The sequence below is a fragment of the Mytilus galloprovincialis genome, chromosome 11, assembly GCF_965363235.1.
Source record: "Mytilus galloprovincialis chromosome 11, xbMytGall1.hap1.1, whole genome shotgun sequence".
Classification (NCBI taxonomy): Eukaryota; Metazoa; Mollusca; class Bivalvia; order Mytilida; family Mytilidae; genus Mytilus; species Mytilus galloprovincialis.
This window is the reverse complement of record NC_134848.1, coordinates 64,786,767-64,803,952: the sequence shown is the minus strand read 5'-3', so window position 1 is coordinate 64,803,952 and position 17,186 is coordinate 64,786,767. Positions and strand designations below refer to the sequence as shown.

The 17,186-nt window shown below is 34.1% G+C and overlaps 1 long non-coding RNA gene across 1 annotated transcript; it reads right to left on the bottom strand.

Annotated features, from left to right (window-relative positions):
- Positions 1-2,821: 2,821 nt before the first annotated feature.
- LOC143052615 (uncharacterized) lies at positions 2,822-12,072 on the bottom strand. The gene is made up of 3 exons (XR_012971179.1): positions 11,896-12,072; positions 8,892-9,009; positions 2,822-3,079 (listed from the first exon to the last, which is right to left on the bottom strand). It is a non-coding gene; the product is annotated as an uncharacterized LOC143052615 (long non-coding RNA).
- Positions 12,073-17,186: the final 5,114 nt, after the last annotated feature.

Here is a 17,186-nt window from a genome sequence, read left to right as displayed (position 1 = left end):
AAAGGAGTAGGTTCAGTAAAACCCCTTTTTGGCCCCAAAATATAGCAGTTTTACAAAATTGTGAGAACGTAATTTTTTAGCTATTTATTGGAAAGTATCATGCTTCTGCTACATAAATATGGACTGTTTTCAATACAATGCACATATATCGGGAACTAGCATCATTTTGTCATGTTAAATTAACTGAAATCTTCACAATTTTAGCATTTTAGTTCAATTTTAGATAGTTTCCTCTTAAATGAATGTGGTTGCATTCGTGTTCATTCATAATATTAAAATATAAGTTGTATTTCATGATAATACATACCATATATAAAGATTGAGGATGAACACGGATGCGGCTACTTTCTTTTTTGACAAAGAAAACATCAGAAAAGTGACGTTTTTTGGCATATTTGATAGATTTTTCATATTTAAGCTTGAATCGGAATCTTTCACATTAACTAATCAAATCAATGGAAATAGACACTTAAGTGTTTCAAAAGTGTCCAAACTCTTTCGTTAGATGAACATGAAATTTGAGGCCAAAATCGGTCCTTACTGGACCTACTCCTTTACATTCATTATTGGCTATGTCTGTTTTACACTGCAGTTACATACTAATTGAGAGATCGTCCTCTATGATTTTCTTATGGAGACAAAATTCTACGTTAACATTTTATCTGTTCGTTGTTTCTCTCGTGAGTTCCTAGTTTATCCTTATCTATCAATGCTCCCCGTTTCTCGTAGTATTAAAATGTTGTAAGCCGTTTATTGAATTAAAATCCCTGGAAACTGCACTTCTAACATAGTACACATTGACTTCTGCATCGACAGGAACATTGTTTAAAATGTTGTTGGTGTAGACCATCTCACTTCAACGTTACTCTGCCATCGCACTTCGGCGTAACTATTAATAAGATAGCAAATATCACCATCGCAATTCAGCGTGATCAAAAACTTTCACCAAATGGGGAAATATATCTCATTTTGTTTCATTATTTACCCTTTTATTTCACGATTTTTGTGTACATGCTTTAGGTCAGCACGTATGTCAATCTTCATGAAATTCGGATTTCACTGGTTGGCAAAACAGGAACCGGGAAAAGTGCAACAGGAAATACTATTTTAGGGCGGAGATGGTTTTCTTCAAAATAATCATCAAATTCAGTTACATCAGAAACAACAATGGGGAAAATGAGATAGAAAGGAAAAGTATTTACAGTCGTAGATACTCCCAGGTTAATTGACACTAAAATGACAGAAGATGGACTGAAATTAAAATTAATCAGGTGTTTTGGTATGTTGTTACCTGGACCGCATGTACTTAAAACACAGAGGTACACAGAAGAAAAAATAAACACTACAAATCAAGTCATGGATCTTTTGAAAGAAAATCCCTACAGTCATATGGTTATATGCTTTACTGGGAAAGATGATTAAAATTTGATGGAGTGACCGAAAATGAATTTTTGAAAGAGTGTACTGGTCATCTAGGATATTTGATGCCAAGGAAATGTTTTGTTTGTAAATAATCGTTAAACGCAGCCTCATGAAATCGATGATCAATGGAATCATATAAATACTTTTATTGAAAAAATTCAAAACCAGAATAATGGTTCTTATTACAGCAATGGATTATTTCAAGCAATAGAGGAAACCCTAGAAAAGAGAATACTGGTGGCGGCAAATACGGGATCGCCACAAGTAGCATGAGTAAAAGAATCGCGTGCACTACTTCATTGGAATATTGCTGAGAATGACTCTACTGCGTCAGATCTTAATAACGTTTTAATCGATATTGCAAAATGGATGTGTGCGTCATTCAAAAAAGTTTTTATACTCTTATATATTCCCAAAGCAATAACCGAATATTTATGTTCGATATCATGAAAACGAAACACGAAATAATGTAATCTAATATATACATACGTGAAAGGTAAAATATTTGCAATTTTTCACAAAAAATTAAAATTTGAAAATTTGTTTTTTATTTTGTGATAAATGCATATTGGCTACCTTGCTAAGATATTGTATTGACTATTGTCAAACTTGAGTAGGACACAATCTTTTTGAAATTTAAATCATGAAACCATAGTAGTTTATGTTTATAACGATCCTAGACCAACATATCGCAAGTACAATAATACACTGACACATTGAATGCATGATACAATCGATCAACCAAATCGTGATGGTGACAGTAAAACGTATGTTGTGTCGATTTTAGTCATTCTTCATCATTACTGAGTTGTAGCAGTGTTGTGTAAGGAGCGCATTAACGATGTTTCATTAAAAATAATTGCGACGGTTTAAGTTCTAAACGCGGAAATGAGATCTCCAGCATAAACCACCGTGCATAAACATACAAAATAGGTTCTCTCTATAGCTAATTGTGAACACAGCTGGCCTTTGCTAGTTTTGTATCTTTTTCTTAAATGTCGGATCATTTATGTTTAAGAGTTAAGCGTAACGTCACTTTCGCTTAAAAAGTGCATTATAGTTAAGGGGCCAGCTAAAGCCCGCCTCCGATGCAGTATTTTCTCGCTGTGTTGAAGACCAATTGGTGGCCTTGTGCTGTTTTTCTGCTTTTTGCTCAGGTTTTTTATTCCTTGACACATTCCTCGTTTCCTTTCTCAGTTTTATTTCAACAAAGAAAACAAAAATCCAAGAAACAATATAAATGATAAGACAAGACTTAGAGTCTGCATATTGCGCATTTGGTCTTATAAATGCAGCATATTTGAACACAGTTTCACCTTTTCATGCAGGTATCTGGCTCAACACCAGTTCAACTATCACATTGTCTTTCCCTTATCTCAAGTCTATAGACAAGTAAAAATTTTAAGTTATAAGTTTTATTACATATGTGCATGGGCGAATGTGTACGTGCATATGACAATTCAAAGTTTTAAGTTTTATTACATATGTGCATGGGCGAATGCGTACGTGTATAGGACACAAATTCCATCATCGTTCGACCACAGATATCCCCTCTTCACAGTATACTGACTCGTCGTTGATCTTGACAGCTATTTCTGTACATCCCTGTACTATTACTTTACAATCATCTGGATGACCTGTTATTCTCATACCAGTTCTGTAATATAAATTTACATTTTAACCTATTTATATAAATCTTTATATAATTACTGTACTTCTTGACACTTTGGTGATTTGGTATCAGTAGTTGTCGTTTATTGCCGCATATCATAAGGCCTTTCATAAATGACTATGTGGTATGGGTTTAACTCATTGTTGATTGCCGAACGGTGTCATTTAGGTCTCTTCTGGATATTTGCCTCATTGGCAATCATACCACATCTAATAAAAAAAGATGTGCCAATGGTGCAAATCTTCAGAAGAGACCAAATGACAACGTTCGGCAATCAACAATGAGTTAAACCCATACCACATGAAGGATACTTGATTTGCAAACCACATCTTTGCTATTAAAAAGACTAATTGAACTAGTATGGTGAGTTTGTAATGTCTCGGATGAGTGTTCCTCATGTCTTTTGCACAGTATAAAGTCGTTATTTATGACGTTATGTATGACCGCGCGTCCATTATTCATAGTTCATTATTCAAAATTCAATAATGAATTATGAAATAGTTCACTATTCACTAAATACTATTCAATGTTTAAAAAATGAATAATGAATAATGAAATAGTGTATGTTATAAAAATTATAAAAAATTGACTGTGACACTATAGCTATATTTCTGAATTCGTTTTATTTTTTGGTATTATATATCTAACAAATATTCAAATAAATATCAGAAAAAATAAATATAAACACTCCTTCAATTTTAATTTGATATATCTTTATAGTTCCTAGTTTCGGAGGATAAACTAGTGGGTCTTCCTAACTATCTTTCACAGAAATTCCTTGGTTCAATGTATGGACGACCTGAATACCAAAACATATTTTTTTCAAAATTGAAATACTCTACGTGGTTTTCTTTTTTTAGTTTTCACTGGACCTTTGCTATTCTTCATCCTTTAATAAATTATGGATAAAACAAGTCGATTGTGCCGTAATGACCATTAGAGGGGTTACGGAGGACCTAAATGTCAAAATAAGCATGAAAATTAAGAAATAGCCAATTTTGAATAATGAAATGGATATTTTGAATAATGGAATGGACTGCTGCAACCCTTTAGCCCCTAATAACAGATATACCTGATACCTCATTCGAAATCTTAATACGAGAGAAACAAAATGTATATAGTCAACATGTTCCGCAACGAATATTAGAGAAGCAACGAAGGATTTAAATACCGAAATACGCTCGAACATTGAGAAATTGCTTATTTTGATTAATGGAATGGACAGCTGCAACCCTTCAGTTCCTAATCAAGGCAAAATTTATACACCAAATTAAAGCTTATTGATTGAGGAATAAACTGAGTATAAATCATATGTACCACAATGACCATTAGAGGGGTCACGGAGGACCTAAATGCCAAAATATGCATGAAAATTAGGAAATAGCCAATTTTGAATAATGAAATGGATATTTGAATAATGGAATGGACTGCTGCGACCCTTTATCCCCTGATAACAGATATACCTGATACCTCATTCGAAAGCTTAGTACGAGAGGAGCAACGTGTATATAGGCAATGTGTTCCGCAACGAATATTAGAGGAGTAACGAAGGATTTAAATACCGATATACGCTTGAACATTGAGAAATAGCTTATTTTGAATAATTGAATGGACTGCTGCAACTCTTCAGTCCTTAATCAAGGCAAAATATATACACAAAATTAATGCTTATTCATTGAGGAATAAACTGAGTATAAATCATATGTGCCGCAATGACCATTAGAGAAGTTGCTGAGGACCTAAATGTCAAAATACGCATGAAAATTAAGAAATAGCCAATTTTAAATAATGAAATGGATATTTTGAATAATGGAATGGACTGCTGCGACCCTTTATCCCCTGATAACAGATATACCTGATACCTCATTCGAAAGCTTAGTACGAGAGGAGCAACGTGTATATAGGCAATGTGTTCCGCAACGAATATTAGAGGAGTAACGAAGGATTTAAATACCGATATACGCTTGAACATTGAGAAATAGCTTATTTTGAATAATTGAATGGACTGCTGCAACTCTTCAGTCCTTAATCAAGGCAAAATTTATACACAAAATTAATGCTTATTCATTGAGGAATAAACTGAGTATAAATCATATGTGCCGCAATGACCATTAGAGAAGTTGCTGAGGACCTAAATGTCAAAATACGCATGAAAATTAAGAAATAGCCAATTTTAAATAATGAAATGGATATTTTGAATAATGGAATGGACTGCTGCGACCCTTTATCCCCTGATAACAGATATACCTGATACCTCATTCGAAAGCTTAGTACGAGAGGAGCAACGTGTATATAGACAATGTGTTCCGCAACGAATATTAGAGGAGTAACGAAGGATTTAAATACCGATATACGCTTGAACATTGAGAAATAGCTTATTTTGAATAATTGAATGGACTGCTGCAACTCTTCAGTCCTTAATCAAGGCAAAATTTATACACAAAATTAATGCCTATTCATTGAGGAATAAACTGAGTATAAATCATATGTGCCGCAATGACCATTAGAGAAGTTGCTGAGGACCTAAATGTCAAAATACGCATGAAAATTAAGAAATAGACAATTTTAAATAATGAAATGAATATTTTGAATAATGGAATGGACTGCTGCAACCCTTTAGCCCCTAATAATATATACCTTATACCTCATTCGAAAGCTTATTACGAGAGGAACAAAATGTATATAGTCAATATGTACTGCAACGAATATCAGAGGAGTAACGAAGGATTTAAATACCGAAATACAATATACGCTTGAACATTGAGAAATAGCTTATTTTGAATAATGGAATGGACAGCTGCAACCCTTCTGTCACTAATCAAGGCAGAATTTATACACCAAATTAAAGCTTATTGATTGAGGAATAAACTGAGTATAAATGATATGTGCCGCAATGACCATTAGAGGGAATAAAGGGGAAGTTTATGCCAAAATACGCGTGAAAAATAAGAAACAGTCAATTTTGAATAATGAAATGGATATTTTGAATAATGGAATGGACTGCTAGGACCCTTCAGCCTATAATTACAGATCTAGCCTATACCTCATTTGGAACCTAATAAAGAGAGGAACAAATTGTTTATATTTATTTCGCGTATTAACGAACATGACGAAGGACTTAAATATCGAAATATGCGTGAACATTTTGAGGGGAATTTCTGCTAGGACCGGACATAAAAATCCGAAAATCGTGCACGCTCCTTGACGAGGTTAAGAAGGCAAAACGTGGATGCCTGGGGTTGAAGGAAAAAAGTGTGGGGGGGGGGGGGGTGTCGTGGGAAAATGTATCTTTGTGGAAGAAAGAAAACACATCAAAACAAATACACAGATAGAATAAGCAAAATGGTTTGTAAGATTACAAATATGTTTGATCAGAGGGCGAATATGGCGCAAGAGGTAGAAATTTTGGAAAATACTGATAAGGAAACTCTCAAATGGCGAGAAGTAGGTCAGGACTCGCCCTGAATTGTCAAAGACATTTAAGTTTTGGTTCCCAAAAATTATAAACTGGTGCTGGAAAGGAAAAAATATCCGCACTTGGGGATGTGAAAGACTAAACAAGCACCTGACCACCGTCTGGGCAAATAGAGAGACCCATGGAGCTGTGCAATTCGTGAGCTATTGGATGAAAAAAACTAGGCGCACCGGGTATGAGATTACCACGACTTTCATATTTTTGATAAGGACGGTATGATTGGAAGTGTTCATTTATTTTATAGGAGTATACTGAAGAGGGGAATGTTTTTTAAGGGCTATTAGCATCTAAATATAAGATCAGCCCGGCTTCGTCGTGGAATTAAGTAGAGGCCATACCCATCCGGGCGTTTGAGGATTTGAGGTAGAAACCGTTGCCACTTGGATTCACTGTGCAAACCTTTCAACACGTTGCTGGTACAATAAAGACCTTAAGGCCTTGTTGACGGCTACAACACCCAAACCGTTCAAGGCCCCAACACCCAAGACTGGTAGAATAGTCTTTTGCTACCATGGGGAGTGCCCTCATTACCAGCCCTGCCAACATGGGTAGGATTCCCCTTACTTTGCATATTTACCTTTACATTGTTTTGCCCCATACACTGCCCAATCGTCTATAAGTTTCACCCGTGACATATGAGAGACCTTAAGGGAGGTCTGCACGTCCGTGCCAACAATGGGGGTCATATTCCAGGTATTAAATACATCTTTATAGGCTTTCTTCGGCGAATGTACCTCAATTTTATCCCCAATGGCTTTCCTATCTTCCCAAATCTTTTCCTGCACCTTCTTTAGCAGTCGATATATTGACAGCCTGCTAATCCCTTTCAACCCAAGATGTATTGCCTGGGTGATAATCTCCTTCCTCGTGTGGGGTTTGGGACGACGATGAAATTTAAGATTTGTCTTCGTTTCTATCAACTCTCAACCAACTGATCTTTCCTCAACCGGGAGTACCCTCAAAGGTGGTTCATTTTGGCTATACCTCTCAGGGCTTAGACGTTTTCAACTACTGACTCCATGTTCACTATTGGATCCATTTCTTTATCCTAACAATAAAAAAAAACAATTTAGGTTACCCCAAAACCACCATACCAATTCACTGGTTTTTAGACCAAGTTTTCGGGCCTACAAAACATATATAGCCTAACACTTCCGATCCTACAATCCTTATGAAAATAAGAAAGTCGTAAAACTTACCTCGTGCGTCTGGATTTTTCATCCCATAGCTCACAATTTGCATAGCTCCATCGGTCTCTCTCTTTGCCAAGACGATAGTCAGCTGCTTGTTTAATCTCTCACATCCCCATATCGCTTATACTCAGTTTATTCCTCTATCAATAAGCTTTAATTTGGTGTAGAAGTTTTGCTTTGATTAGGAACTGAAGGGTTGCAACAGTCCATTCCATTATTCAAAATAAGCTATTTCTCAATGTTCACGCGTATTTCGATATTTAAATCCTTTGTTACTCCTATAATATTCGTTACAGAACATATTAACTATATACATTTTGTTTCTCTTGTAATAAGCTTTCGAATGAGGTATAAAGTTTATCTATGATTAGGGGCTAAACGGTCGCAGCAGTCCATTTCATTATTCAAATTATCTATTTCCTTATTCAAAATTGGCTATTTCCTAATTTTCACGCGTATTTTGGCAGTTAGGTCCTCCGTAACCACTCTAATGGCCATTGCGGCACAACCGACTTGTTTTATCTATAAGTTATTAAAGGATAAAGCATAGCAAAGGTCCAATGAAAAAAGAAAGACCACGTAGAGTATTTCAATTTTGAAAAAATATGTTTTGGTATTCAGGTCGTCCATACATTGAAACAAGGAATTTCTGTTAAAAATAGTTAGTTTATCCTCCGAGACTAAGAACTAGATAAATGTATCAAATTAAAATTGAAAGAGAGTTTTTATTTATTTTTTCGGATATTAATTTGAATATTTGATAGATAACACCAAAAAGACGAATTTAGAATTACGGGATAAAGCTATAGTGTCACAGTCAATTTTTTTTTTTTTTCACTATTCACCGCTTCAAGTTAAATAGTGAAACATAAACATTATTCATTATTCATTTTTTAAATATTGAATAGTGAATAGTGAACTAATTCATTATTCATTATTGAATTTTGAATAATGAACTATGAATAATGGACGTACTTCAGTGCGGTTTATTTATGTGTTTATTGTTGTTTTTTATATTGTTTTATGTGGAGGTGTTGGGTTATGTGTTTTGATATATTTTTCATTTTTTTCTTGGGAGGATTTGTTTTGCATGCTACATGAAGATACAATTTTGTCGTCATATACTTACGAACAACACTGTACAAGTCTGGGCAGAACACATCTACAATTGTCGACACATCCGACAAGTTCTGAGGCTCCAAGTGCAATGGACTGATTTCCTATTAAACATCCGAACCATTGACCAGCTAAAAATATATAGAATTAAGTGTGCATATAAATTTATATTTAAGGAATGACTGTAATATTTTTTTCTGTCTATGAAGAAATAACATAAAAAATTTGGTGCACACTGAATAACGCGCGTAGCGGGTTGTTTAACAGTGTGCACCACATTTTTTATGTTATTTCGAATAGACAGAAAAAATATTACAGTCATTTCTTATAATTTAATTCTAAATTCCATTTTAAACCGTAGAAAACCATGAAAAAACGTTGATGACGTCACGGTCACATGACTAAATTATGTCTATGGTTTGATAACAAAATAACGTAAACCAATCAGAAGTAGCGTTACGTCCAAAATTAAATTATTTGAAGATACTCTGGATAAGCGTTGTATTGATCAGTTTCAATTACTAAATAAAACATTATAAGGTCTACAAATAAACGTTGTCGTTGTTCCACTTTCGAAGAAAAAAATGATAAGCATTTTATCATAATAGACTTATTATTTCATTTCCAATGCCTTTGAGATGTAACTGACTTGGGACAGGTGGAATCAATTGCAGTTGGTTTATAGATCTTACCTCCTAAACATTTCTAGGAAGTGATTGGTTAAAAGCGTCCGCGTGAAGACCGTCTATATTTGATATTAGGTTGTAAGGAGGCGGGGATTATTCCATACACGGTAAGTAGTGGAATTACGTCCTTTATATTCCATATTAGATAGTAGGGAGGCGGGGTTTATTTCATACACGGTTAGCTTTTCAAAAACAAAACGGAACTGAGAAAGAAATTTGATGATTATAATTGAAATAAATTCATTAAACACATTTAAACCTAACAAGTTGTTATCGTTGGCTATTGTTCTTGTAGGTTCAATGGAAGTAGTTTCTTAATGCTAAAAGTATTGAAGACTGGCTTGCTCATTTTGATAGATCACAAGTCTAAATTTTACACGTTAAGCTAGTCGGTAAGATACATTCGTTACATAGTGTGTTAGTGACGTAATACGGTATATATGGGGTCAGTAAATTCCATATGGGGATTTGAGCTTCGCTCTCACCACATATGGAATTTACTGACCCTATATATATACCGTATTACGTCACTAGCAGACTATGTAACTAATAATGTCTTTTTTAAATATACAAATTTTCCTTTTGATTTAATATCTTTCAATAAGTATTCCTGTCCGTCCTTCTTTTGTCTGCCTGACGTGTTCAATGCCTTTTATTAATAGCCGACATAATTGTCTTTCAAGTGGCGGATATGGCTATATCGCAATTTACATACGATTCACTGAAACCCTAAAGTTTGTTGATTTGGTTGTATTCGAAGTTTTTCATAAACATGTATTTTTTTGTTCTTAATGCAATATAATAAAATGTCAATAACACAATCCTATAACTAATGAAGTTGCACACGCCAATGAGAGACAACTGCAACTTGCAAATCAGCTGTTGTACACAGTTCGTATTATCTCCCTTGGTATAATATCGCAACAGATATTCTAAGACATTTCAATGCTGAATTTATATAAATGTGATCAAGCCTCATTCCCTTTAAGAAAAAACCTAATATACAAGTTACATGTACTAGTATTCTTAATATTTTAGCACCCAATCATTCTATACTCTTTATTTCTCATGATCGTTTTTTTCCCATTATTCTCTATTCTGTAAACCCCATCCACACTGTCATACCATCGCATGCTATATAAGACATACTGGGGATAAATATTTTTCGTGACTTTTATAAGTATAATACAGTTACTAGTATGGTAGCAGGCAACTATAGATGAAAGAATTGGATAATAATATACCGATTACAGAAAATAACAATAGATATAGGAAGATGTGGAACATGTATGAGTGCCAAAGAGACTCTCCGTCTATGTCACAATTTGTAAGGTAAACCATAATGGGTCAAAGTTCAGTGTTCAACACAGAGCATTTGCTCGAACCGAACAGCAAGTTATAAAGGGCCCCCAAAAATTACTATTGTAAAACCATTCAAATGTCCAGAATACAGTTATGAAGTAATTGCAGAATAGCATTATCTTATAAAGGTAGAGAATAACGAACAAAAAATTTAAAGAATATACAACAATGAAAGATCAGCTATTCAGACCCTCATTTATATGTATGTCTATTACATGGGCTGCGTCGGATAGAAATTGACCTTGTACAAAGTAATGTCATTACATCTGATAGCATATTTTCTGTACAAAGTCTGTAACTATTTGAAAATTGAACTGATATGGAAAATCATACAAAACAGACCAAAGCTCATTATCTATTTCATATTTAAATGTTAGGGACGACATCAAAAGTTCAATGAAGGATAAAAAACTTAATTCACATAGTTTTTTCACTGACCCCCCCCCCCCCCCCCCCCCCTCTTAACTTAATTTGGGAAAAATAGATTGACCAATAGGGATATATGTAAAATCGATTTTAGATTAACAAAACTTGCAGCAATATTGACCCCCCCCCCCCCCCCACCCCCAAACTATTTGATTTAAGTTTTTTATTCTACATCGATCTTTTGATGTCGTCCCTTAGAAAAGTATTATACATGTACATGTATATTTGCAGTTGGAAAAGGTCTATTTCTACCCAACTCAGCCACCGTTAGTTTTCTTGTTTGAATTGTTTTGCATTGCCATTTCGGGGCCTTTTATAGCTAACTAAGAGGTATGGGCTTTGCTTATTGTTAAAGACCGTACGGTGGCCTATAGTTGTTAATTTCTGTCATTTTGGTCTCTTGTGAAACGTTGTCTCTTGTCAATCATACCACATCTTCTTTTTTTATATTAGGTCATATATAAATAAAATTTGCAATTATAGATGATAAACCAACCCCGTCGCAAAATTTCGCGAATTTTCAGTCAACAGAATTCTACTTACATGAAACTATCTTGTAGTAGCAGGACGCTTCACAGTTATAGATGGTCAAAATATACACAAAGAAAATTAGTTTCACAAGATTCCCCATATTAGTTCTTATGTACTTCAGCTGATGTAGAAAGTCGTTCAAACCTTTCAATATAACCTTATCCCTAGAGTATCTTCCAACTATATAAAAAGAACACTTAAATTTTTTATACTTAATAACATGGTCACGAAGATAATTAAGCTATTGAAGTAGTTGAGAACGGATGTAATTAGAATTAAAAACCAATTGTTCAGAGAACAATTGAAGGTCTTTCCACCAGTTAATATCTATTTTGATATTAAAATATAAAAAATCAGTCTAAAATGTCAGTTCACATGGCTTTATGATGTAAAGATATGAATTTAAAGCAAAGGTCAAAATCTAGAACGTCAAATTAACCTATGACCTTGACCTCAATTTCAAGGTCACAAACTGAGGATTTCAAATCAAAAGACCCTAGTTTCTAATATGTATGGTTAATAAGTTCTATCACTTTAAACATAATTTAAGATATGATAGGGGCTAAAACTCCCATTCATTGTTTACGCACCCTTTCAACTAAAATTATTTAGTTACAACATGTCGCAACTAACAATTTATACAAAATAATTTGTCGATATCTTATAAGGTTAATGAAAATGAGTGAAAATAAGACAAATTCAAAAATTAGAATATGACCTTGACCTTTGACCTTGACCTAATTTTCATTTTTTTTTTGGACCAAGGACCTCAAATCAAAAGATCCTAGGTCTCTATCACTTATGGTGTTCCAGTTTAAAATACATTTTAAAATTTCAAATACAAAAAGGGAAATAACTCTCATATGGAGCGTTCATATTGCTTCAGTCGAAATTGGACAAATCATGCGAAGGATATAACGAGCAATTTTATAAAATAAATTTGTCGTAATCTTTTACGGTTGCGAAGGAGTTGTTGACACAAGGAAAACAGTGTTTGGGGAGATAACTCCTACAAAGAAAAGTATTCGGTTACGCAGGGTAAATTTCAAAAGCACATAAACTGTTTGATATCATATACCAAATATCTAAGCGACATATTGCGAAACAAATGTTTATCGCAAGAACAAAATTTGGCGGAAGAAAAAAAAAAATAATCAGAAGAAAAAGAATAGGTCTTTCCACAGAAAAGTGGAAAGACCTAAATATATATACGTACTACAAGACCAAAGGGCGTTTGTTGATTGTTAAATATATAAAAATCGTTACTTATTTTAGAAGTTTTTCTATGTATTTTACTTGTAGTACCTGGTTTTGTGCCTAATTTTGGTTTTATTTGTATGTATTTTTCCACGTTCCAATTTGACTTTTGTTGTCTGTTGTTGTTCTTATCTTTAGAGGGGACAGATGATATGCAACATGTTAGATGCTGTATGTAAACTATATGTATTTTAGGTAATGTGGCACGACCTCACCAAGCCGTCGTTAATTTTAAATATGAAAAGATATGTTGGATATCAAAAATACCTTTTTATTTTAATAGGAAACACATCTCCGCTAGTCAATGGTGACGATCCAGTGTACATTTGATGTCGGAAACATGGGAACTTTTCACATAGCAAGATTTAAAGTTTATCAAAAAATCTCTTTCACATCAAATAGTCATTCAAGTAGTTCTTTGGTGTAGTTTGTATTACTGTTTTAACTGTTTTCTGGGTTTTTTTTTTTTTTTTTGTGGTTTGTATTTTACTAAGTGAATAAAGAAGGATATCACGTAAAATATTTTGATCGATATGCGAATCTGATAATAAACTGTTTTCTTATCTCAGTGTTCTTTCTGTACATGCATCAACTATTTGCCACTGAAAAGCAACCATCTATCAATCTATCCTACCCAGTGTTTTCCTCTTCTTTCTAGGTTTGATCATAGGCGGATCCAGGGGGCCCTGGGGGGCCCGCCCCTCCCCCTTTCGTGGGAAAAAATTGGTTGATTATTTAGGGAATCATTGAAGCATGACTGGAGCCCCCCCCCCTTAGGTCAGTCAGCGGGCCCCCCTTCGGAAAAGTTCTGGATCCGCCACTGTTGATGGTAAGGAAACTACCATTATTCTTATGGGTGGATGTCTATGATGAAAATTCGTGTCCTGCATTTTTTAAGTTGTAATCTCTGTCCTGCCTTTTTATTTTTTACTCTTTTCGGTTCTGCCTTTTTTCATTAGTTTATCATGACTTTTTTTACCTATATTGTCATCCTGTCTTTGCTGACAGTTTCGTCAAACACCAATCAATCAATCGTCCTGTAAGCACTGTGTATTACTTTCTGGTATAACAGCTTCTTTGACGTACAGTCGCCGATATTATAATGTAGGACAGAATGATTTTATCTAAGCAGTCTAAGTCATTGATATTAGAATGTAAGACGAAATGATTTTGTATTATCAGGTTCAGTCATCTATATTAGAATGTAGAACGAATATGATTTTGTATTATCAGGTTCAGTCATCTATATTAGAATGTAGAACGAATATGATTTTATTTTACCAGGTTCAGTCACCGGTATAAGAATGTAAGACGAAATGATTTTGTATTATCAGGTTCAGTCATCTATATTAGAATGTAGAACGAATATGATTTTATTTTACCAGGTTCAGTCACCGGTATAAGAATGTAAGACGAAATGATTTTGTATTATCAGGTTCAGTCATCTATATTAGAATGTAGGACGGAATGATTTTATATTAGTAGGTTCAGTCACCAGTATAAGAATGTAAGACGAAATGCTTTTGTAGTATCAGGTTCAGTCACCGATATTAAAATGTAGGACGGAATGATTTTATATTAGTAGGTTCAGTCACCAGTATAAGAATATAAGACGGAATGATTTTATATTAGTAGGTTCAGTCACCGGTATAAGAATATAAGACGGAATGATTTTATATTAGTAGGTTCGGTCATCGGTATAAGAATAAAAGACGGAATGATTTTACATTAGTATGTTCAGTCACCGGTATAAGAATATAAGACGGAATGATTTTACATTAGTACGTCTAGTCACTGACATTAGAATGCAGGACTTAATTATATATTTGCAGGTTTGATTCATCGACATAAGAACGAATAACAGACTAATTGTATATCTACAGGTTCAATCACCGATATTAGAATGGTGTTAGAAATCAAACTACCAAATCACTAGCCTATCATGATCCGGGCACTCATGCTTCCTCCATCAATAAATACTGACCGCCACAAAATACCCAATGATGTTGATAGTTGCGTTAAACATCAATCAATCAATCGTCCTGTAAGCACGGTGTATTACTTTCAGGTTTAAAAGCTTCTTTGACGTACAGTCACCGATATTATAATGTAAGACAGAATGATTGTATCTAGACAGGCTCAGTCACCGATATTAGAATGTAGGACGCAATGATTTAATATAATAATACTACCATGATCAGACACCGGTTTTAATAACATAAAACGAAACGATTTTATATTATCAGGTTCCTTCAACGATATTAGAATGGAAAACGGAGGGATTTATATAAGCAGGTTAAGTACTTAGAGCCTAGTTTTTAGTAACTGCACATTCTTTAATATGGGATCATATGTTTCGTTGTTTTTCTTTGTGCGTGTGTTTATATACTTATTCATTTCACAGATTCATATACTCAACAACAAACGAAATATACCACCTCTATTCATTTCTTTGTAGTATTAAAAACGTACTATTGCATATTACATTTATTTCAAATGATTAAAATCAATAAAAATTTGGGCAGAACGTTTTTGGGGTCATGAATTATACCCAATCCTATGATTACTTTGATTTACACCCACAGTCTTAATGTAAAAAAAAAAAACATTGGAAAATTTATTAAAAAAAACTCGTTTGTAACTGTTCATCATACTAACTTTTATTTTTATTTCTTGTTTGAGAAAACGAAGCACTGGAAACGACTGTTTCTGCTTGGTGGAAGTAGATTATGGTTCGGTTCCTTCACTGCGTAATTATATTATTTGGTGCTAACAATTCTGATACTTGTATTTACCTTGATCGCCTTTTCTCCGCTTCAAAACCGCCACCCCGTGTAGAACATAGTCAACACCCCGTGTGTGGCGTTCTACGCGGTGCTTCAAGTATTGGCAGGATATGGTGCGTTATTTGTATTATTTATACGTACATGTATATTATTAAAGACAAGAAGATTGAAAGTTCACTGTTGATTCAAGAAAATGACAACAGTTTTATACTTTCGCAAATAAACGTTGGGTCTTTCCTATTTATTTTGAGAGGATAATAAATGATACTGAAGGTGATTCTTGACAAATATTGATCACCAACAGAAACATGCATAGTGAAAACCAAAGAAAAAATTCATCCATATGAAAATGGCGTGCGCATGGTTGGATTGCCAATGAGACAACTATCCATGCAGACAAAAGAAACGAATATGCAATACTTATATGGCCTTCAATAATGAGCAATATACCATATTTCATGTCACACAGGGCTGCAGTATATTAAACATGTTCAAATGAAAATTTGAGAAAACGAAAGTCTTGTTTAATATTATAATACTAAGAGAAAATGAATGGGGAATGTGCCCAATGGACACAGATGATACCGCTGCATATAACGTTTGAAAGGGACTTAACTCAAGAACTGTAAAAGTGATGATACCAAAACTTGTATTTGATCTGAGATTTGTGGTAATAACCATTGTATATACGTTTCATAACATTTAATTAAAAGAGAAACGAAAAATTCAGCAATTTATTTAATTGTAAAGGGTCATAACTTTAAAAAGATAATGTGACGCCACCTAAATTCAAACTTGATTTTTGTTTTGAGGTTATAAGCATATTACTTAAGTTTCATAGTTGAGGTAAACTAAATTTATTTGAAAAGGGGCATAGCTCTAGAAAGATAAAAGTGATGCCACCAAAATGCAAACTCGATCTGTGGTCTGTGGTAATAAGCATTGTGTATAGATAATAACATTTGGTCGAGCAAAACTAAATTTAAAGAACGGAAACTAATTTTGGAATGTACGGACATGCGTACTGACGGACAAGGTTAAAACCTAATGCCATCTCCACTACGACGAGGGCATAAAAACAAATACTTGTGTACGACAGACAGCACCAACGGAAACCACTGAAATACAAGCTTTTGAATTGTTACACTAAAGGAACATTTAAAAGTGTAGCAGTGTAAAATATTTTTGTAAGTCTCCGTAATCTTATATCAACACTACACAAGCATAACCTGGACATAGTGATACATACATCTTAGAAAC